Below are 24,136 nucleotides of genomic sequence, written 5' to 3'. Positions count from 1 at the left end.
CCTGAAGTGGACCCTCACCTACTGCGTCTGTGGGATGCAAGACGAAGCCTGACCAAAAGATGGAAGTGACAGAAATGCAACCGCAAACTCAAAATGAAAATCCAAGAAATAACCCAGAATGTCGAGGAATACGCTAATAAACTTACAACAGCCAACTGGGAACGCTTCTGCGGATCACTTAATGGAACCCTAGGGACGGCAAAAACGTGGAACATTCTCAGAGGAATGATTGACCCACTCAAAACCAGACGCGAAGGACAAAAGAACTTGGAGAGATTGCTACACTCGTACCCAGGCACAAAAGAAGAATTGCTTCAGGCAGTCCATAGAAAGTGCTTCGGTGACAAAGCCCCGATACCCCCATATCAAACTGATTACACCGGACACCAAAACCCAGAAACGGATGAACTCTTCACGGTGGCACAAGTTAGAGCAGCAATCGCTAGTACAAAATAGAACACAGCGGCAGAGGCGGACCAAATATCAAATGCCATGATTAGAAACATGAATGATGAAGCCATAACAGTACTTACGAACTTTATGAATGACCATTGGGTCAAAGGAGCGATACTACAGCAATGGAAACACGCTGTGATAATCATGATTCCAAAACCAGGGAAGAAATTTACTTTAGACAACCTTAGGCCCATCTGTCTTACATCATGTCTGGGAAAGGTGTTCGAAAGATTAGTAAACACTAGACTCCAACGTCATATTGAAGTAAACAACTTCATGCCTGACACCATGTTTGGCTTCAGACCGCATCTTTCAACACAGGACATAATCCTGCTTTTAAAAGAGGAAGCATTAAAGAACGTCCCCAAGGCAGGAGAACACATTGTCATGGCTGTCGACATAAAAGGGGCCTTCGACAACGTAAGTAACAAAGGGATACTGGATGGACTTGCAGAGACCAGCTGCGGTCAAAGGATGTACCAGTACAACCGAAGCTTCCTCAACCAAAGAACAGCAGTTATCAAAGTAGGAAATGATGAATCTGAAGTCATCCATCCTCCTAACAAAGGAATGCCACAGGGTGCGGTGATTTCGCCTACACTCTTCAACATAGCCATGATTGGACTAGCTAAAGAACTCCAAGAAATCCCCGACGTCCGTCATTCCCCATACGCGGATGATATAACGATATTGATAACCAAGGGCAACTTGGGAGAGAAGGAGGAGAAGCTTCAACGGGTAGCCAATATAATAGAAAACTATACCCAACAAAGAGGACTCCAGTGCTCTGCGGAGAAGTCAGAATTCATTCGCCTCACAAAATCCAAAAAACAAAGAACTGACCCGAGACACAAACTCGAGATCAGGCTGGAAGGGAAAATTATTCCTGAGAGGTCAATAGTAAGAGTGATGGGGATGTGGCTACATGTGGCAATCTAATGTCGGATGTTTACACACTTTAACCACGATCAGAAAAACAACGCAACAGATTAACCAGATGATAGCCCGTGTGGCTCATAATCGGACAGGAAGGGGGGAACAAGGCACCCTCAGACTGGTGAAAAGCCTGGTCATTAGCAAACTAATGTACTCCCTACCTTACCATACCACGAACAGGGAGGAAGAAGAAAAGGCTGATAAAATAATAGGGATGGCATATAAGAGAGCCCTGAGGTTGCCACGCAACACTTCAAATGAGAAGCTTCTAGCCCTCGCCCTCCACAATACATTTCATGAGCTGGCTGAGGCCCAACTCATAGCGCAGAGGAGTCGATTGGCGCAAACGACAGTCGGCAGAACTCTTTTTCAAAGAGTCGGCCTTGGAGAATGCATACAAATATACCAAAACGCCAAAGGTCTACGCTGACAGATTAGAGCTTTGTAAGGGGTATCACCAATACCACAAAACATGGATCCGACATTACGCGCAGGAAGGAGAAAAGCTAGAGCGGAATACATAGACAAAACAACAAAATACTTGGACATTGCACGATTCACGGATGCTTCACCATATTGGGCTAACGCAAAGAACATGGTGGCAGTTGTTGTAAACCGTAAAGGGATAATCACGGCCTGTGCTTCGGTTTCCAGAGCAACCATTTTAGAAGCCGAAGAGATAGCCATCGCCTTAGCTATAAGAGAAGGCATAGAGCACAATGCTCCACTAACAATAATCACAGATTCTCAGGCCGCATGTAGGAACTATCAGAGCGGACAAATCGGTGCGAGGGCACACCGGATACTTACAGAAATCAGCAGAGACCTTGACGTCAGGTACCCCCAAACGATAACATGGGCCCCGGGACACGAGGGTGTTACTGGGAACCTCCATGCAGGTGAGGCGGCTCGAGGTTCCACTAATTGCCGAGCTGCCTGTGGTAACATGGTGGAGAACCTGACGCCCATCGATCCAAGTTATAAACCGATCTTGCTACACTACAGGGAATTCAGAAGGCTCTACCCAGCCCCGCACAGAAACCTTTCAGCCGTGGACTCAGCGACGTTACGCAGGCTCCAAACGGACACATACATAAACCTACATAAATTGCACATATACTACCCAACACAATACAAGGACATATGCCCGTCGTGTGGGAGCACACCAACGCTCTACCACATCACATGGGAGTGCACAGCTCACACAGAAGAACAAGAAGATAACACGAGAGCGAGGTGGGAGGCATTGCTATCCAGCTCCGCCCTCGGGGATCAGCTCAGGCTCGTCCGGAGGGCAGAAAGGGTGGCGAGGGCCAGCGGTGCCTTGGAATAGGGGTCCCACCACAAGGCGTTACGCCGTTTTAGGGGCAACGAAGTTCTTTCTACCAATAAAGTTTTCTTCTTCGCAAGCCCTGAAAGGGGCCGCACTAGACGCTTCTAGTTGTTATTAACCGAAACCTCCCAATGCAGACGCCGGAGAAAAGACGCAGGCAACAATAATTGCGGAACAATACTAATGAGAAATCAATATCCTCCAGAAGCCTAATAAGTGAAACAAAAGATTGGCCCATACGGAAACAAGTGCACAGAGATGTGTGCATGCAGTAAGCAAAATCTAGAAAAGGTAAACTATTCATAGGCCCACTAAGCTCATAGACTCTAGATAAGATAGTTCCTGTGGCGGTACAGTCCCTCACAAAAAAGTGAAAAACAATTCACTTAGAAACTCCCCTGGGAGTTGTTTAAGTATGCGTAAGCATTGTGCTGCTTGCTCATCTCCACGCAGGCCGGTATTATAAATGTTATGAACCTCGATCAGCACAGTATAAACGACAGCGCTGCAACAACAGGCACTTATGCGGACGCAAGCAAACTACTGCAGGTGGCGGCACCAGGTGCGCTGATGACGTTGCGAATTTCCAATCATGAAAAGCAGCTGTCACTCTTTAGCGCCTCATTCATCCACGGCGAACTATAATCAACCGTGATCAACCGTACTCCGGCGGCAGCTGCGTGTGGTGTGGCCGCGTGGTGGGGACCTGCGATGGGGACAGAGTACACCGTATGCTGATAGCTTCGTGTGCGCTGTGTTCTCGCCGTTTACAGTAGCTCGCGTTGAAGCGAGACGCGCGGGCCTATGTATAGAGTGATCTGCGATGGGGGCACAGTGCTTTAGAGCTGATAGCTCCGCGGGCGACGTGCTCTCGCCGCTCACTTCGCGTTAAAGCGAGAAGCAGCACGAAGTTCAACTTGCTCGCTGCCGCGTGTCCTACCTTCAAAGCGGTTGTCTTACGTGACGGCCGGCCGGACCAGCAAAGATGAAGACAGTCAAGGATTTTGGCATCGCGTCCTGGAACTCAGCGTGGAACTTGGCTGCGGCGGTGAGCACGTGGCCGTCAGAACACACGCACAAAGTTAGTCACAAGGGGAGCCGGCACAGGAGCCCTCACGCTTGCACACGCTTACGCAACCATTGAGATGGGGGCAGAAATAAAAGTGCTGGCTAGAACATGTGCGGACACGCACGCACGCACGCGCGCGCGCGCACACACACACACACACACACACACACACACACACACACACACACACACACACACACACACACACACACACACACACACACACACACACACACACACACACACACACACACACACACCCACACACACACCCACACACACACACACACACACACACACACACACTCGCGTATTCTCTCGTACGCACTCTCTCTCTCTCTTTCTCTCTCTCGTATGCATGGGCACTATCATGCACATATACGAGTATGCGGAAATATAGTGGAGAATTAGTGAAGCAAGTCGACCGGGAAATTCGTCACGGCCGGTGGGAGTACACGGTCCAAAAGCCCTTGGGTCCCTTCATGTACGACGAATGGTGCCCCATTTTTGTATCCAGAATACATTTCCTGCTGCCGTAATACGGTACTTTCGAGTGAGAAACCCCCTTGTGATGGGTCTCTCGCCTTTCTTCTAGCTCTGTTCGACTGATCGGGCGACCGCTCGAGGCATCGCTCTAATAATTTCTCGCGTCCTTTCGGATGACTATTACTCACTTTGCGCAACATCTCCTCTGTTCTGCCGGGTACCGCGGTAGCACTACAAGTACAGCTATTTTACCTTCTTAAGGGGCCATGCGATCCGAGTGACCAGTCATGTGATTGTGGTCGCTGATAACTTCCTCGCTTAAATATTTTTCTTTCTTTCGTGGGGCCATTTTCTTGTTTCTTACTTTATTGCTTCGATGTACTCTTCTTTTAAATTGAACTAGTATTTCTCTTGGCTTAACATGAAAGATGATGAAAACAGGAACAAGAGAAGCATATATACACTAACACAGTAGTTTCCTTAAAGCCTTGTGCCTAGTCCGGTGATCTTCATGTAGTCCAGATCAGGCCTTGTAGCTATTGATGCTACTGTACGGTAATACAGTGTCTGAGAGACTTGGCAGCATTCACAGTTCGGGTTTTTCGCACCATCGATAAGATGTTTATAGCGTAGAGTGCAGGCGTGGTCCAGGCAAATACGGTGAAGCATTCTCGCTTGGCGTTGATTGACTTTAGTCGGGAGGCGAAAAGTCCTGCCACAGTCTATTTCCCGAAGGCGCCTTTATCGGTAGCCTGGTTGAGCCCAGTAATGTGCTGTGCAATTGTGCATGAGCGCAGTCAAAAAAGAGTTTACATTGTTTTGAGAGTATGGAATCATTCTGCTATTTACTCACTGGACGAAATCGCGTCCATAAATATCCCTTCCTCCCTTCCTATCACTCACTCACTCACTCACTCACTCACTCACTCACTCACTCACTCACTCACTCACTCACTCACTCACTCACTCACTCACTCACTCACTCACTCACTCACTCACTCACTCACTCACTCACTCACTCACTCACTCACTCACTCACTCACTCACTCACTCACTCACTCACTCACTCACTCACTCACTCACTCTCTATAGGGCTGTTTGAAGTTACCAAAGGAAGCTGCTTCCCCACTAAACACACGACTTTGACGCTTCTTACCAAGTTTCCGTGAAAATTTTGCCGGAGTCCTTTGATGAAATGATTCTGATGATGTTACAAGACTTAGGACACTTGGATCCAAGGCAAATGAATCTACAGTGCTGAGAGCTTGGAATTAAAGATAAAGCATAAAAAAGAGGCTGCACTTTTTTATTCGCAGTGCAGGGAAGTGCTCACAAAAGCAGCGAAATGACTCGTTTAGCCAAAGGAACGCGATAAAAAACATACGGAAAAAATCAAAACAAATTAAAAACAATGCTGTGATGAAGCGACCCTGCGGCTGACATTCCGAAGCAACAGTGCCGCGGAACGCACGGCCCCACCGCGTTCATTAATCTTCATTAGCCGCCGCTTTCCTCGACCCAGCACCTCGCGTGATTGGAGCCAATGCCGCCACAGAGCCGTCTTCAACTGCAATGCCTGCCGACGTTAAACGTGGTATCTCAGCTTCGTATAATCGCTCTCACTACCCTTTGGTTTTGAGGTCACAGGCTTTTTGGCTCCTTCAGCGTCTGCGTAGAAAGAAGTACTTAGTTCTCGATCCACTTTCTCTTCGCCTTGTCGGACGATTCGTTTTAACCAGCGATAGGTTTCTCCAGGAAGAGCATTTATAAAAGTTAAACAAAGAAACTAGCTTCCCAGGGATAGAAAGTGCGGATACCAGAACGCTCATGCAATTAAACTTTTGACAGTGTGACAGCCGAGTTGGCCGAACTTTGAAAGCTGGCTGGCAGATTCGTTAGCTTGCCTCCCTTTTAGATCATGACCTTGTCAACCTATTTCATTTCATTTGTTCACGCTATTGCTGCTGTTCTACACACTCCTTTGAATGTGCGCTGCTGTCAGTGGATCTCCTATTGTTGAGAAGCGCTACCAGAGCGCCCACTATGAACGGTGAGATAAACTTGTTTTTTTATACATCGTAATAAATTGGGTTGTATTCCCTTTATTGGTATTGTTGAAGTTCTCAAAGAGTTTAGGAAAACAGAGTTCGAAAACACAGAAAAACGACATTTTCGCTCACAAAATGCGAAAGACTGTAAACAAAGAACAAGTTGATGAAAAAGAAGAAAGATAGTACAAAAAAGTAAGAATAAGGGAAACAGCCTACGACAGAATTATTTTCTAAACTATATTTGTCTATACATATTTGCGTTGATAATCACCAATACTTTTTGTCAGCGTGTTGTTTATTGCCCCTCATGGTCTTGTCCACTTCTAGTTGCTATCTCACACTATCTTCTACTCACCACTCCCGTATCAGTCACACGTTTCATGAGAGAACATGGGGCTCACGTCCCAGCCGAGGTGCCCAGGGTTTATGCAAATGCTAGCGAACAATTCATAAATAAAGCTCGGAGAGGAATAATTTTTCGCTATTCTGCAGTTCCGTGAACAGGGCTGGCATGATGGAAGGACTCATTTGTCCGATTTTATTCCCTTCTCATCATCCGACGCTCACAATTAGTTAATGCAGGCGATAATATAGGCAGAGCGCCGCTTCAACCATTGAAGAAGCCCGAAAACAAACAGAATTGGTATAGAATCACCTGGTGCTATTGTATTCCATAGCTTTCTAGATAAGGCTCTCTAAAAGATTCTGAATTTTTTGTAGCCTCTAATTAGATTATTCATAACCGTCACAGAAGCACAGATAAACCTTTGTTGAATTACAGGTGCTTCCTCCATCTGTAAACGGCTCATAATTGAGCCAAGAGGCAGTTACAATCTTTGTAAGTAACATCAGCGCAATGTTATGGCGAAATGCAATAGTGCAGTTCATGTATGAGAACATTTTGCTCGCGCACGTTTTGTGGATAATTTAGCTATGAACTTCTAGAGAAACTGGATCTCAGGGTCGAGAGATCTCAACAATGCTTCGACCGACGCTCCACCAACAGTATTACCGGGATCAGCCTATGCTGAACGCTGGACGAGAAGAAGAAGAATTGAATCGAGCGAAAGAAATTATCATCATGGCGGCCAGGTTGTGCTCATTATTCGGAGATAGGCCACACAGCTGCGAAAATACTCGAAGCGAGGGAAACACAAAAGGCACGCGCATTCGGTGCGCACTGAAGGCCCACGCGTGGGTCGCGCAACAAGCGCACAAGAAAGCGCGATGCTGAGGTTTCAGCGTACTGGCGCATCCTGCATTTTCTCTTCTGCACATCTTGCCGTATGACTGCGTTTTCTCCTCAACGGCTTTCACATGAATTCTTGCACAAGCGAAATGAAAACTTTTCGTGGTACACCCAAGACGAAGAAAATTTCGAAGCTTCCGGAATAGAAGCAGCCAGGGTAGTGATAGGTACACAAAGTACCCAGCTGAGCTTAACAATGCTAACAGGTTTAGCAGCTGGCACCCCGGGGTTCTTTCCCCATCTCCCTTCATGAAGAGCCTTTTATCACTGCAAACAGAAATGTTCATCAAGAATAATGCTTGCCTGGTACTTCTGCTATTGCGAAACTTTCCACCATAGCTGCTTTAGTTTTTTATGAATCTGGGTCACTGAAGTTTAGCGTTTATTTGTTCGAATTTATTAACCATGGCGTTTAGCTACTTTTACCTCGTTAACCTCCGCTTTTCATTACCTTCACTTGACACAGCAATTTTTAGAATGAAAGAATAAAATTATGTATAGTACTGGAGGTAATACTGCCACAGCAATCAAAGTAAGAAAGTAAGAAACACGAAAAGATGCGAGAGTAGGTACTTAATCGAAAAAGGCATAAAAAAGACAGAAAATTGTCCATCTAAAAACTGCTCTCTCTTTCTCTCCCCTTCACTCAGGGGACTAGCATTTGCCTACGGCTGTTGCCTGTAGGATTTAACAGCAAGTACTTTTTGAATCAGGAAACAACAATAACTAAATGAACAGAGACAAGCGTTAGAGACAGAAACAGCATTAGAAACAATCAAGCCAGTTGTATGTGAAGCTTGGAAAACGAGTGAGGCCCTGGAAACAGCATACGCTTTTCAAAGCGGCTCGTTGCAGGACTCGCCCGCGGTGCCACGTTGTTAAAACGCAACATTTAATAGACGTGTATGCGTGTGTTCGTGTGTTAGGCTATCACTTTTGCGTCCCTCATTGAAACACAGTCGATGTGGTCGACGGAAAGCACGAAAACTCTACCTATATTCAGTCATTGCGCAACACGGGATGGAGAACAGCCGAGGCAAATTCCCTTGTGCGAAGTTCGAAGCGAGGTGAAGCATATGCATAAAAGAAGCGTGCGCTTTCATAATACTCCGCTTCAACTCCAGAGCGCATCAATGAAGCCCTTGCGAAGCATGTGTGAAATCGAATAGTGGAAGTTAACGTACCGAAGCAACACACAGGCTGTGAAAAACGCTGTACTGAAAGACGCCGTATTAATTTCGATCAGTTGAGGGACTTCAACGTGCGTGTAAATTCAAGAGGGGCGCTTTTGCATTACGGTACTATTGTAATGCGGCTGCCACAGCTACAAATATAACCTCGTGCTCCGAATAGAACGTCATAGCCTTGAGCAACCGTGGATAGTAAACGTGTGTCAGCGATGGTGCCTGAATTATATGACAATTATTAGGACGAGGCTTTCTCTTTGGGGAGTCTCTGATTTTTCTTTTGAAATACTGGTAAATGCACAAATGTGCTCAATAGGCTATCGTTCGACCGAATTGAATGATATTGTTTTATTTATATGTATTGCAGATGCGCAAACCCTATAATTAAGCAACCGACGAAGGAGTTTCAAGATTTCATATCTTGGTGATTGAAGTACATGTTATACCATGTAATACATATAATACCATTGCATATGACATATAAATACAGAAGGAGGTCTCAAAACTTACAAGATTGAGAGTGACACCTCATATAATACCATATATCAGACAGCAACACTTCGGTAAAAGGGGTAAACGCAGAAAATTGAGCTATGGAAAATGTTCAGTTAAGCAAAAGATTATAATATATATATATATATATATATATATATATATATATATATATATATATATATATATATATATATATATGTGTGTGTGTGTAAGAGCACTTATTATAAATATTAAGAAGTGTTGATGAGTTTAACAGATATGAGCGCAAAGCCTTTTTAAATATTTCAAAGGATCCCTTCTTTATCCCTTGGTAAGAGGAAGTTACTTAATTTTGCAAATCGAGTTGAGGATACACGAGGAAACTGATTACTGTGTAGTAAAGGAATTGGAAGCTTTCCATTGACATATTTATGTATAAGACTGGGGCCGTATTCTGTAGCGGTTCCTTTGGGAACCGGTTCCTTTTGGCTGTTGCCATTGGTCGGCGCTTCGATGTCGTCATCCCTGGTGGGCGGGACGACAAATTTTGATGACGTCACACAGGTTGCCAATCATCTGGAAAGGAACCGGTTCCCTGCTAGGAGTGGAACCGCGGAGAAGTGGTTCGTTTGAGAGTCGCGCGCGGGGGCGAGCATGATGTCGAGGGTTGCTAGGGCAACCGTGGCTGCCGGCTAATCTCGCGCCAGCTGACGAGCCGGCACCTAGACGAGACGAGACAGAGACGGCAATGGCGGCTCCTTTGGTTGTGCTGCTGGCGAGTGCCGAAAGACAACGACGCGACGAGAGGCAACGACGAGAGGCAACGACGAGAGGCAACGACGCGACGCGTTCGGCATGGCCGAAGAAGAGTTTCGAAGGCATTTTAGGCTGTCCAAAGACATAGTGCGCCGTCTTTGCGATGAGCTGGAAGGACATCTCGGACCTCAAAGATTGCGTGGTGTCGACACTACGATGAAAGTGATGTGCGCGCTGCGGTTTTTTGCCACCGTGAGCTTTCAACAGTGCGTCGGGAATGAAGAAGCGATTGCACTGTCGTAGCCTTCGGTCAGCCGGATCATTACAGCCGTCGCCAAGGCCATTACGGTTGTGGGCAAGGAAAAAGGATGGGTTAGATTCTCATCCACGGCGCAACAGAAAGCCGCCGTCAACAGGAGTTCTAGGATGTGTGGACGGGAGTCTGATAGCCATCTTTCGCCCTAAGAAGCTCGGCCCCGGCGAAACGGAGTCGTACTGGAGCCGTAAAGGGTATTACGCCCTCAACTGCATGGTCGTGAGTATTGTTCATTGACAAATATTTTCGATATGTGTTTGCGCGAGTGCACGTTGTAAAAAACTTCGTTTCGTTATTTTTCATCAATTGCCGGTAATACTTGTGTTCCTATTAGAGAAAGTAGCGTTTGTGTTGTATGTGTAATGACGACTTTGATCTTTGCATAGAACACGGCCGCACTTTTTCAGTGCTCTCCAATCACAGTTGAATAGCCTTTTCGATGCTACAATGTAAACACATTACGCGCGACTTAAACCGGAATAGACGCCGTAGCAGTGAAGGGAGTCTTCGTCTGCGAGCGATCCTAACAGAAGACGAGCCCTTGTGATTCTTATTCGACGTAAAACTAAAGCATTGTGGCCAACAGACTGTAAACGTGAAAAGGAGCATCCCATCAATGAAAATGGTGTGAGGGAGAATGAGAATGTGTGGACACCCATTTGCTCTAGCTGTTAATGCGGCACATGCTGTTTCCGCGTTCTTTCCCTTGTAATAGGCACTTTGCCTGAAAAAAAAAACAAAAAACACAGGTGGCACTCTTTAGCAGAATCTTATACAATATGGACGGAAGAAACCAAAGGAATTATTTTGCACATTGTGTTGTTACCGCACGCCATACATGAGCATGGGAACACATGCCAACATTGCATTTGTAGGTTAAGATGACATTGTTATCATGCTGATCATTAGTTCAACTGCCTACTGCGTATGTTGATATCTCCTTTTCTGTAATTGTGTTCACTGACTGAACAGTAACTGATTGGCAAGTAGTGTTGTAAGCAAAAGGTTGTGCCAGATATCTGTTGCAGTGGCACTGACACCTTCTCTTTGCTTTCCCTTATGAGGTGTGCGACGCGAAGCTGAATATCCTGGAAATTGACCCACGGTTTCCGGGATTGTGCCACGATTCTTTCGTCTGGAGGCATTCTGCATTTCGCCGCCGCCTCACTCGTGGCCTGTTACTTCATGGAGAAGTCTTGCTTGGTAAGTGCACCTAAAGTAGCAGTGCTTCTTCCACATGTAAAACATACACAGTCAAATAGTTTTGCATCCTAGCAAGCTTTAAGAAAGCGTGATTTGCTAGAAATGTGTTGTGAATGCAGCAGTACCTAATGAACCTGCAGCGACTATCGAGAGAAACAAGTCTCTCTTAAAAGGCAGATATTTGTACCAGCATGTATACAACAGCTGACTTGTTATGCTGTTTATTTATTAATTTCAATACACTGAATGCCACGTGGAGCGCTACAGGCAGGGGTGGAATTCTACAGAACACGTCGAAATGGCAGTTTTCAAGTATGGTGGAAAAGGGTTGGTGACAAAGGACTCGGGGACCTGGTCCCTGGTCCCTGTCCTTGGAACAAAGGAATAAGTGTGTGCGTGAAACTTTCGGCATCGACGTTAGTGATCGGTGTAGTATATATTGTAGAATGGTGCAAGTTGCGCTATTTTGCTTTGTGTCACAATGTGTGCGATTTTTTTTGTTGCAGCGACATGTGGTGCTGGAGTGATTAGAAAGGATCAAACGGGTAGCTCGATTTTGGGTACCTTCATGAGAAGAGGTACGAAAGGTAGAGCAAGGATCCCAGATACTGGCAGCATATTCGAGAGTAGACCTTAGAAGTGTTTTATAAAATAACACTTCTGAAGAGAGAAGAGCTAATAAGTTTTAGTGGAAGATGTACATTTAGGGAGGGGCAAATGGGATGAACGGAGCAGAAAACCACGAGTATGAAATAAATATTACATGTCCAACTGAACCTGAGAATGAGATTTACAGCCAAGACAACAGGTGAAATTGGGCTTTTCTTTAAAATGAGTTGAACTTTCTTTACAACTTTCCGGGAAGGTCAATGTTTGATAGATATTGCAACAATAAATCCAAGACCCGCTCCTGTTGTAAAAGGGCCCTGGCGTAGACTGTGTTCTTGCATTGTGCCTTAATGTATCCATTTCGTTCACTGACATGCAACACTTTACAGGGGACTCTGGGTACCCGCTAGAGCCATGTATGGATCATGACTCCTGTGCCTGGTCACCCAAATCGCCTCACGGCAGAGGGGCGCTATAATGAGGCACACGCATCAATGCGAAATGCCGTTGAGCGGTGCATAGGAGTCGTTAAGAGCCGCTTCCGATGCCTGCAGAGGTATCGGGTGCTCCACTACTCGCCTCAGAAAGCAGCCACTATTGTTGCAGCTTGTGCAGCGCTGCATAACCTCTGCCTTGTAGCACGCGTGCCTCTGCCAGACGACCCAGATGACGACGGTGCACATGACGACAGCGCACAGGGGCCAGCCCAGGCACAAGTGCCGCTTCAAGTACAGGTGCCACTGCAGGCGCACCCTGTACAGCCTTCTCGAGCTTTGTTTCAAAGAGGCCGTGCGGTGCGCGAATCCATAGTTGGTGTGTTTCGGCTGCCCAGAAATTTGCGCATTGCCTACCTGCAAAGTGTGCGTCGGCGCATTCGCTGGCAAATGAGGCGGAGACATGTGCTGGTGTAACATGTTTTATTTTTCTTTTCATGAATAGGCCGTGCACTTCAACATAACGCATTGCGTGTGCTCACATGTGGCTAATCGTAGTATGTTGCATACTGCGGTAGTGAAAAGCACATGATTTGTCTATGTTGAGCATTACAGATACACATGCAGTGACAAATAACCATGTGCCATTATGTTACTCCTTTGCTTTGTTCACTGTGCTTTTGAATATTGTCTCGCCAGGGAATTTTCTTTAAATGAAGGTTATTTCCAAGGTGAATGGCAACCAATCTTGCATTGATGAATATTGCTTTGCGATGCCTATTTTACTGGGCAGTATACATTGTTCCAAAACTGAAGGTGTCTGTTCATGTGTGACACACAAGCACAGCACAAGTTACACAGCAACTGAAATGTCGTTCAGAGCAATCTGTATAGCACATATTGAAACGTATAGCAACAAACGAGACATGCCAAGCACTTTTTGGAGCAGGATTTCTTTAAATATCAGACACTCATGCTTACTACTGCTTTGTTTAAACACAAGAGTTGCTTCAACATTGCATGTATTGCGCGCATGATTTCACATAATGCTCGTAATTGCTGCTTAACAAGGTGCAACTACGCTATAACACAATATAAACAAAATCATGACAATGAAACATTCCTTTATTTTATTCATTGGGTACCTGCTTCGCCATTCAGGCATTACAGCAGGGAGGGTACAACTCATATAAATGAACACTCAAAATTACATTCATAAAGCATGGAAGAAATCATCATTTGAACAAATACAGACAGTGTCAGGTGGTAGAGTATTTCAATCCCTTATAGTACGAACATAGAAAGAGTAGCGGAAAGCGTCGCTTTTAACCCTCTATTGCATGGCGTCCCATATTTGGCACATACCAGTTACCATTCTTTTTCGCGTGTGTGAGATTCCCAGTTGAGAATGTGATACCATCAGAGTAAATCTCATAGTTATGTGCACTTATTATGGGCAAGTGCTGCCATCTCTTGAGCGATACGCAAAACAGAGGTGAAGTAGATTTTGGGATGCGACGTGAAACTCAGAGGGGGCAAACACGAGCAATTGGTTTTTTTTCCTCTGAAAATTTCGACCGCAGAAACATAGAAAATTATTTTGGCATATTTTTTGGTCTCGTCAATTCAAGGCAGTTACTAGTTTTCTCAATTTTACCTGCAACTACAGCAGAGAAACCGAAATCGGTGTGCGCCATATTTGGCACAGTATGAACTTGAAATACAAAATATGGTAACGTGCTGCCATCTGTTCAATAGCCCGAAGTTGCAGGTCACTCTATCACAAGATGGAATTTTGACGATCGGTACGGTAAGGGCGAATTGTCTACCAAACAGCCGCCTGAAAAGCGAAAAGGAACTGAAATGTAAAGGACGTGGTGCTTCAGAGGCACTCACAAGCGCGATAGATGACGTGGAGTTATCGTGTGTGCGTTGATACGATAACCGCGCCGTGACATTTCTGTCGAGCTTTGTTGGGAGAGATCCAGTCCAAAAGACTAAGCGCTGGTTTACCTCCGCCAAGGTGTTTCGCGAAATTGATTGCCCCAGCGTAGTAAAGGTCCATAACAGGCACATGGGTGGTGTTGACCTGCTGCACTCACTGTTTGGACTTTACTGCATACATATCAGAGGTCGAAGAAATGGCACTTTCGAATTTTTACGCCTATGCTAGACTTATCGGTAGTAACAGCATGGGTATTGTACAGGAGGGTGCAGGAGCAGCTTAGGAGGAGACAAGTACTACCGCTGGCTCATTTAAAAGCAGAAATTGCAGAATGCCTTACCTCGCATAACAAGTGCCTACCCAACTAGCGACCAGGAAGGACTTCTAGTCAGGACATCGAATTCCAGGTTGAAGTGAAAAAAGCACAGGGACCAGCGGTCGCAATGCCACCCAAAGACGACCGATCTGACCAAGTCGGCCACTGGCCAGAAGTTGACGAGAAGAAACAAAGATGTAAGCGGCCACCTTGCACAAACAAGTCGTTGGTAAGATAGAGGAAGTGCAACATTCATCTGTGCCTGAACGCAGCAAACAACTGTTTCATTTCATTCCCCACATCGCACTAAAAAGACCACCGTCCGTGAAGCTTTGTTTTCCGCCCATGGCAGCAAGAGCACTCAGCCATCTTCATGGTGTGCCATATTTGGCACAAAGCTTTATCTTTATTATTACAGTCGTGTTTGTTCATTCAATCAATAATGAAAGCTGAAAAAATGACTTTTCATAATTCATGCAATAGAGGGTCAAAAGGAATCTCACATATTTTTAATTTGTGATCCCGCCTTTTAGAAACATGTGGGCGGCTGAAAATACAATTACCTGGCTATCCCCGTATTAGAATGGTATATGTTATGAAGAAATTTTAATCTGAGGTTTCGGCAACGGTGTTCAAGAAGATGCCAATTTAATGCTTTTTTGCTTTCTGTCATGCTAAGCATCCTGTCATAATTGCCAAGGACAAACCGAACTGCAATGTTCTGCACTTTTTCTCATTTATCTACAAGTTCTGTAGTATATGGATCCCAGCAAACACACGCATACTCTAGTGTACTGCGCACATGTGTGAAATACAGTTGCTCCCTAAGTTTCTGTGGCAAGCTACTAAAGTTATGTTTCAAGAAACCTAACGCTCCGACAGCCTTGTTCTTAACATGAGTAACGTGTCTGTTCCACCTTAGATCAGCAGAAAAAAATACACCTAAGTATTTATATTCTGACACTTGTTCAAGAGTAGCATTATTTATAGTGTTACGATTGCTGTCATATGAGCGCTTCCCGGTAAAGGTGACGTGGACACTCTTTTTCTCATTCAGTGATATTTTCCATTTTTCACACCATGTGGCAATCAAATCCAAATCATGTTGCAGTGCTTGTTGGTCACATTCGCTGTTGATGACCTTATATACTATACAGTTATCTGCAAACATTCTAAATATTTATTTATTTATTTACGTGTACCTTACAGGCCTTCGAGAAGGCATAGTGTAAGGGGGAAATACGGTAACATATTAGTATGGAATCGGGAAAGAAATAAACATCAGCATAATGAAAGGAGTGCACACAGAACATGGAAAATTAATACATTAGCAAATACAATATGTAGAGCAATAACAATAAATGGTAAACAACAACATAATAGCATAATAACATTGTAAACGTTTCTACATGTTATACAGTAGTAAGTATTGTAAAAAAATTGGGAGTGCTGAAATTCTTTAACTTGTAGAAAAAAATGCAAGTAAATTACAAAAGACATGACGTGTTTAGACGGTTGAAACGGCATATTGATTGCTTAGCAGATTGCGAAATGCAGTGTGTTTAGATTGGCATGCAATGGTATCTGGTAGTGCGTTCCATAAACGGACCGCACAGGGCAAGGTTGAAAAATTAAAAGCGTGTGTGTTGCCATAAATTCGGGTGTAGCTGAACTGATTGTTCAGTCGTTGTGACGTCAAGGATGCTTCTTTCAGGTTTGATAAGGTTAGGCCAACTGTGTGAACAAATCTGTGAAATAATAATCGTACAGAAGATGACATATTGTTCGGCAAGTCGTTAATGTAAATTAAAAAGAGAAGAGGCCCAAGTACACTGCCTTGAGGTACACCAGAGGTGACGTCAGAGAGGCCAGAGGAAAAGTTAGCAACAACAGTGAACTGTTCGCGATTAGTAAGAAAATTACAAATCCATGATAGGGTTAGTGAGTTGAGTTTAATTGCCGAGAGCTTTGACATCAGGTGACTATGGGCTACACGATCGAATGCTTTCGAGAAATCCAAAAAGATGCAGTCAATTTGTTTATTACTGTTCATATGAAAGTGTAAGTCTGACGTGAATTCTAGTAGTTGGGTTTCGCAAGAAAATCCTTTTTGGAAACCATGCTGTAAATGATGATGTAATGCCCGAAGTGGTGCCATGAATGTGACTTCTGGGGTACCCCAGAAGTCACAGGTACGTATTCAGAGGAACATCCGCTGAGAGCCACAGACATCTGTCTTGAGCGAAGATACTCGGCAATCCATGCGATAACCTTCTCATCCAATTTGTAAAGTCGAAGTTTAGCGATCAGTAGACTATGCGTAACGACGTCAAAAGCTTTTTTTGAAATCCAGAAATATACAATCAACAATTTGTTTCTTGTCGACTGCTGAGACTAGCTCATGAGTGAATGCAACCAATTGTGTCGTACACGAAAAACCCTGCCGAAACCCATGCTGACTAGGATGAAGAAGGTTATTGTTATCAAGATGAGACATGATGCAGGTATACACATGTGCCATAACCTTACATACATAAAATGCTAGTTAAGGATACTGGTCCATAATTCTCAACTCTGTCCCTCTGTCCACTCTTATGAATTGGCACCACTCGCGCTAGTTTCCAATCACCAGGAACAACGCTGTTATTTAAGAAATTTTGAAATAAGCGACAGAAGTACAAAGATGCCCGAGCAATTTATAAGGAATGATGGGATATCATCCGGACCACACAGTTTTGTTCGTTTCAAACTCTGTAATAATCGCTCGATGCTCGTCACACTAAATACAACCTCAGACATTTCGCCGGCTCCGACCGGAAAATCAACTCTATTAACCCCACTAATGTTTGAATGAGTAGACTGAAATACTGATGAAAGGTATTTAACAAAAATGTCGACCTTACTTGACGCAAGCGATAGTAAATAGCTTGACGATTTCCGCTCAAGCTCGGGCCATCTTCTGAGCGGCAACACTAGCGCGCGACCACACATCGGCCATAACGGCGGTGACTGAGCGAATCGCGACAGCACGTCGACTTGGCGTTGACCTATTGAAACCCATGCGCCTGATGTTCACCTCTTCGTCGGGCTCAAAGAACGGCGGGCAGACTCCGATGGCGCTCGCCCGCCCTCGCGGTCCGGGCAGGCTGCCTCCTCCGGTTTCTCTGTGATTAACACGTTTGTTAGAATATGGTGCGCAAAAGCTCCGTCAACGAGTGTGCTTACCTGGCTGCATCACGGCGGGCGTTATACACGTCTTTCTTCCACACGCCGCGCCATTGGGCTGCAGTTTTCACTGCCGGGCCCTCAGCGTTCAGCAAGGCAGTCACTTGCTGCCAGAGCTCCTCCTTGCGCGCCGCCGTCAGCTGTTGACCCAGCACACACGACGCCTTCGCAAGGTAGGGGTGCTCTTCAACAAATGACACGAGTATATCGCGTTGCCTCGCTGAAACATGAGGACCCAGCCGCCTAACCTTCTGCGAGGACATCGTTTTGGATCCGCGGCGCGCAAACTGGCAAGTCCAAAACGTAAACAAAGCGAGGCAACTTGTTTGCATAACGTATGGCACACCACCTAGCGACTAAATAAGAAAACAACACAAATAAACTTACAACTCCCAGTAGCGGTCTTCGCCGCAAGCTCACATTTATTACTGAAAATATATTTGCAAGTGTTCTATACAAACCAATGTTTTTTTATCAAACCAGCAACATCCTTCAATTGCTATACCGTCCCCCAAGCACAAACAAAAATGATGACGTGATCTTCCGGCAGACCGCCGCTCGTTGATTGGTTCCCCTCACGCCGCCCCGTTCCACTCTTTCTCCGAGTTACGTAATCCAGACGTAACAGCCAAAAGGAACCGGTTCCCAAAGGAACCGCTACAGAATACGGCCCCTGCTTAGAAAGTATTTGTTTAGTTTTTGAACCGACAACATGCCATATGAGCAAAATAAGGAGGGCGCATTGCACATGAAGCTGCTGAAGGTTATTATTCTTATTGCTTGATTATGGAGATGCTGAATGATTGATAAATGAGTAACGTACGTCTTTCCCCACGGCGAGATGCAATAGACAATATTACTGTGAAAGAAAGCGTAATAAAGCGACAACAATATTTGAAAACGAAAGAAAGGACGCACTCTTAGTAGGATTCGAATAGCATACGCTGCCTCTCGCGTAAGCAGTGAGACGTCGTGTTAAACTTTAAATTTTCATCTAGTTTGATTCTGAAATACAATGTATCAGAGGTAGCATGAATTCAAGTATCGACCATGTAGACAAAACGATCGTTATGAATAATTCCGTTAGCTGACGAAAATATAACCAAGTTGGATTTCTTGTGATTTATATTCAATTTATTCTTGCTGAACCAGTCAACATTTACCAAGTCGGTAGTTAATTTAGACAATGTCGAGTGGAACTCTTTATTGCTGGTTATTACAGTGATATCATCCACATAAAGTATGCAGGAAAAATGTGCAAGACATTGCGGAAGATCATTGACGTAAATCAGAAATAAAAGCGGGCCCAGTAATAACCCCTGCGGCACGCCGATGTTGATGGCTCGGGGATTAGAGTAGGTACCAGACACGTATACTATTTTTTCACGACCATGCGAATAAGTAGGAATTAGTTCTAATAGGAAGCGAGATACACCGATTGACTCCAGTTTCTGAAATAAGATGTCGTGCATAATCGAATCAAAAACTTTCGAAGGGTCAAGAAATACACCAGCAACGACATTAACAGAGTCGAAGGCCGATTTAAGTTTGCATGTTAGGAACATTAAGGCTAATTCAATTAAGTATTGCGGTCTGAAACCATGCTGGTTATTGTAAAGAATATAAAACTTGTATAGATAAGTTCTTAAACGTTCGGCAAAAAGGTTTTCTACGACATTACCGACAGATTGAAGAATTGCTATGGGGCGCTAATTAGAGAATTATCGCTTGTCGGCCTTTTTAAAAGGCTGGAATAAATGTTGCTTTTTTCAGAGCTGCTGGGGAAAACCAGTTTGAAAGACAAGATTGATGATGTGATAGAAAATATCACAGATTGAATGCGCTGTCATTTTTATGTTGGCAGCATAGAAATTTTCAAGACCAGTGACTGCATTCCTAATGCTAATGATAACGGTGTAAACTTCTACAGATGAAGCCGGATAGCGAAAAAAGAACGTGGTAATCGCGAGGATGTCTCGTCGAGGGGTGTCATCGAGGGGTGCCATCGAAAAAAAAAATCAGTATCTGCTATCTTGCGGACCACAATATTAAATTTTTTTACAACAAACAAACAGTGACGCTTAGAAAAGAAGTCGCAGGCCTGCGCGGCACAGGCAGCACAGTGACAGCACAAGCTGGAGGAACGTCACCACAGGAGCTCCATTTTCGTGAGCACGCACTTTACAGAGGGTTTGTACCTTGCGCAGATGTGCCTTAGCGTGTACCTAAGAGTAAACACATGTACCGAGACTACGCGGCGCAAATTTGACATCGGCGCACATGTGAACCCGTGGTACGATACCATACTGTTGATGAGGATGATGACGGTAATTTATTTCCATCCATTTTAAATCGAGGCTGTGACACATAGTAACTTAGACTGCTTATGTCAAGTTGTGACGAGTGGTACAATATGGTGCTAATGATGATGATGATGGTTTATTGACATCACCTTTGAAGCGCGGTGATCTCAAACAGTCACGTACCCTGCTTGATGTAATCAGGTATGCTATAGGTTTTTCATTCCAGCATTTTTGTATACATCTCCTTAACCTTCTTTTTCTTCCTCAAACCTTCTCTATCTACCTTTTACCGCCACCTATGAACTGCTACATGGCCTGGCACCTGGTGTAATATCATCCAACTGCAATGCAAAATGTGCACTTATCAACGCTATGCTGCGCGTATCTCAGATTGCGTGTCTCCTTGCGCGCTAGGATGCGTGTATAGGGCATATTTCCGCTACAAGCTAGCAAGCGCTGGCGTGGCTCAGTGATAGAGTAGCTGGCTCCCGCACAGCGGGCCCGGATTTGACCGTGGCGGGAACGCGATTTTTTTTTCTCATTCCCGGCGATAGCTGCGACGGACACCGGCGGTTGACGCGGACACCATCGCCAACCGAAACAGCTATGGGAATGAGCCCACAACCTCTTACACAGTAAAACCAAGGCATATGTTGAAATAGATATACATTTGCATTTGCCCTACTGCAATGATAAAGTGCATAGCTGGTAAGCTATAGTAGGTTTCGCGCTTTAATGTGATAACGAGCAAGTTGGCATCCCCACATGCACACACGTACAAGCATAGAGATAACTGCGCCCTTTCTTATTATGTATTATGATGTTGCACGAAGCGGCAGTACTCTGCTTTTAGAGGCTTACGCCAAGGCAACAATCTGTGATGTCTATTAAAGGAAACGGTTTCCCGAGAAAATGTCACCAATCTGACATTTACAGTGTCACGGGCTCGTGAAGGTGCACTATTGCATAAAACACCGAGAAGCCATGGCCTCTTGCGACTTGATGACTGCTATTACTGGATCCCGCAAACTTTGCTTCATTCGTAATTCATTTAGTACAAAGAGTAAATAATCCGCAATAACCAAACCCACCTAGTCTTTCATAATGATCAATACCAGCAATGATCGTGGGCAGATGAAATAAACTATTCACCAAGTTGGCAGTTGTTGAGAGGAACGACTGAATGTAAAGCATATAATGCACATACTTGTACACGTTACATAAAAAAGTGATCGATTACAGTTACAATTATTGCTTTCAAAAATGTAATTCATTACAGTTGTCAATTATTACCCTACGTAACTGATAAAATACTAAAAATTAACTATTACTTTCACATTACTTTCCCCCTACTTTTACTAACTTTAAATTAAATGATGGGTTTTACGAGCCAGAACCACGATTTGATTGCGATGCACGCCGTAGTGGGACACTTGGGAAATTTGCACCACCTGCGGTTCTTTAGCGTGTACCTAAATCTAAGTACATGGGTGTTCTCGCATTCCACCCCCATCGAAACGCGGCCGCCCTGGCCGGAATTAGAGTCTGTGACCTCGTGCTCAGCAGCCCAACACCATAGGTACTAAACAACCCGGCGGGTCTTTTATTAGTTTCGCACAGAAGGAAATTTCTTTGGTAAAGTATTTTGCTTAAGTGTTCTATCGTTTCCTTGAAATGTCATCTGCAACAACACTGAAAACTCTCTTGATGTGCGCTCTGGAGAAGACGGCTGTATTGTAACGAATGAACACCTTTCTCACAAGATGGTGGTTACTCAATGTCAGCCCACATGGCGCAAACACATGCAATGTACAGCCAAATAAACATCAGGAGACGGACAAACGGAGCACCATCTGCCTCTTTTTGTCTGTTTCCTATTTTTCTTCGCTATACATTGCATGCGTTTAAGCCATTCGGGCTGTCATTAAGATGTACCTGTTGGCCCAGCAACCAGTTCTGCTAGGTTACTCAAAGCCGCTATGCTCTGGTCTGGGTCCTCTGTGACGTGCAGTGCTTCATTATTTGTGAGCCTAGGGAGAAGGCCTTCCTGATAGGGCCAGTGACAAAAAAAACGCAAAAATTGTCCATCGGTGATTCCCTGGCATCAACATCGCAAAGTGGCCATTGCTACAGAGCCACTGAGGCACCGTTTATATTTATCAGCCAGCATCTGATGGGACCTCCTCCCAGCGCCCTTCAGTCGTTAGAGAGTTAGACCTAAAGTACTAATTTTCTAACGACTAACTTCACGTTCCTTCAAAAGGTGGTTAATCTACATAGCAATTTAATATAAAGCTGCACATTATTGAGCCCGACAAATTCTGCTCGCGTGTTAGGATATAAAATATAGGTTGGTATGAGCCACACATAATCAAATAGACACATACATATGCATTTACCGGCCAGAAACTTCTGCCCATAACAGAGAGGTCACTGACCGCACTAAGCGAAGAAATGAGAACCACCTCTTATCGCCAATAAAGGCCGCTTACTATCACTTCCAGGCGAGAGCAGAGAGAAAGAGATACAGAAATAGAGGGGGATATAAAGAGAGAGAGAGAGAGAGAAACTTCTAACAGAAAAGCTGGGAGGTCAGACTTCCTGGAAAGGCACGCAGATCTGCAAGTCTGCCATGTTCAGGTTATTGACGCGCCACTGCAGAACGATGATTGTGCTAATGGAGGTAACCAATGTACGTCTTTTTATACCTTTGGACACTGTTGTTCCCGCCTAATTCAAGTTGTCAAACTGCGCCGCCTGTTATAGCTTGTTTCGCAAACAAATGTAGCTGGTTACATTTAATTGATTACTCAAAAAGTAATTGAATCACAGTGAGCGTTATCCAGCACACAATGTAATCGGTAAATTACAAGGTTACCAAAAAATTATTGATTACAAGTAACAACTGCATATACTTGGTTACGTACAAGCCTGATGTTCTTTATTTTGTTCCTGTGACGCGTGCACCAGCTATGTCATCGGTGAATAAGGCAGAGACGATACTTTCGCAGATTTCTCATAACCAGCAATGATCGTGAGCAGAAGAGACTAACTCCTCACGAGGAAGTTCTAGGTTATTAAAACAACGGGTTACTGTGAAGCATATACGTAGGGTTGAGCGTTTTCGGTTTAAACAAGCAAGCAAGAAAGCAAGCAAGCAAGCAAGGAAACAAACCGAAAAAGAGAGAAATAAATAAAATAGAAAATTAAAACAAAAAAGAACACCGAACTTCTTTAACGAATTTAATTTTAACCGAAACGATTAAGTCAAGACCAATTTATGTTAGCTTCATGGACACATTAGCCACAGCAGGCCACCTATCCTACCCTTGGAAAGCTCACTGCGCATGTCTCGGCGGCTCCACAATCTCGTTAGCATAAAGCCGACCTTCAGTAAAACACAAGCGTTTAACTCATCAGCGTTGCCGCATGCCATTTCATTTTGGAACCATCATCCTGACGATATCGTCTCTATTACAGATCGCGAAGCATTCCATGACCATCTGCACTAACATCTGATGCCTAAAGAGCGTTCTAACTGTTCAATACTTGTCAAATGCCCAATTTACTTGTTTTTGACGTGTTCTCTAGCATCTTCTCTTTCCTTGTTGAATTTATTTCTTGTTAAGTTTTGTATAACTTGTTTAAGTGAATATGTATACTCGCTTGACCATGATCACTGTGTTTATAATGAGCATTTTGTCGTACACAGTTGAGCACATGTTATTTTTTTCTCGTGTTATGTTGCCTTCATTTTTCACTGTCGCGTTGCATTTTACCGCACATAT

General features: G+C 44.4%; 1 long non-coding RNA gene across 1 annotated transcript in view; it reads right to left on the bottom strand.

The window, feature by feature from the left end:
* Window positions 1-24,136, bottom strand: part of LOC142587268 (uncharacterized) — a 43,504-nt gene that overhangs the window by 18,984 nt on the left and 384 nt on the right. The gene's annotated exons all lie outside the window — the stretch shown is intronic.

This window comes from Dermacentor variabilis, chromosome 7 (assembly GCF_050947875.1).
Source record: "Dermacentor variabilis isolate Ectoservices chromosome 7, ASM5094787v1, whole genome shotgun sequence".
Lineage (NCBI taxonomy): Eukaryota > Metazoa > Arthropoda > Arachnida > Ixodida > Ixodidae > Dermacentor > Dermacentor variabilis.
This window is presented reverse-complemented; position numbering and strand designations above follow the sequence as displayed.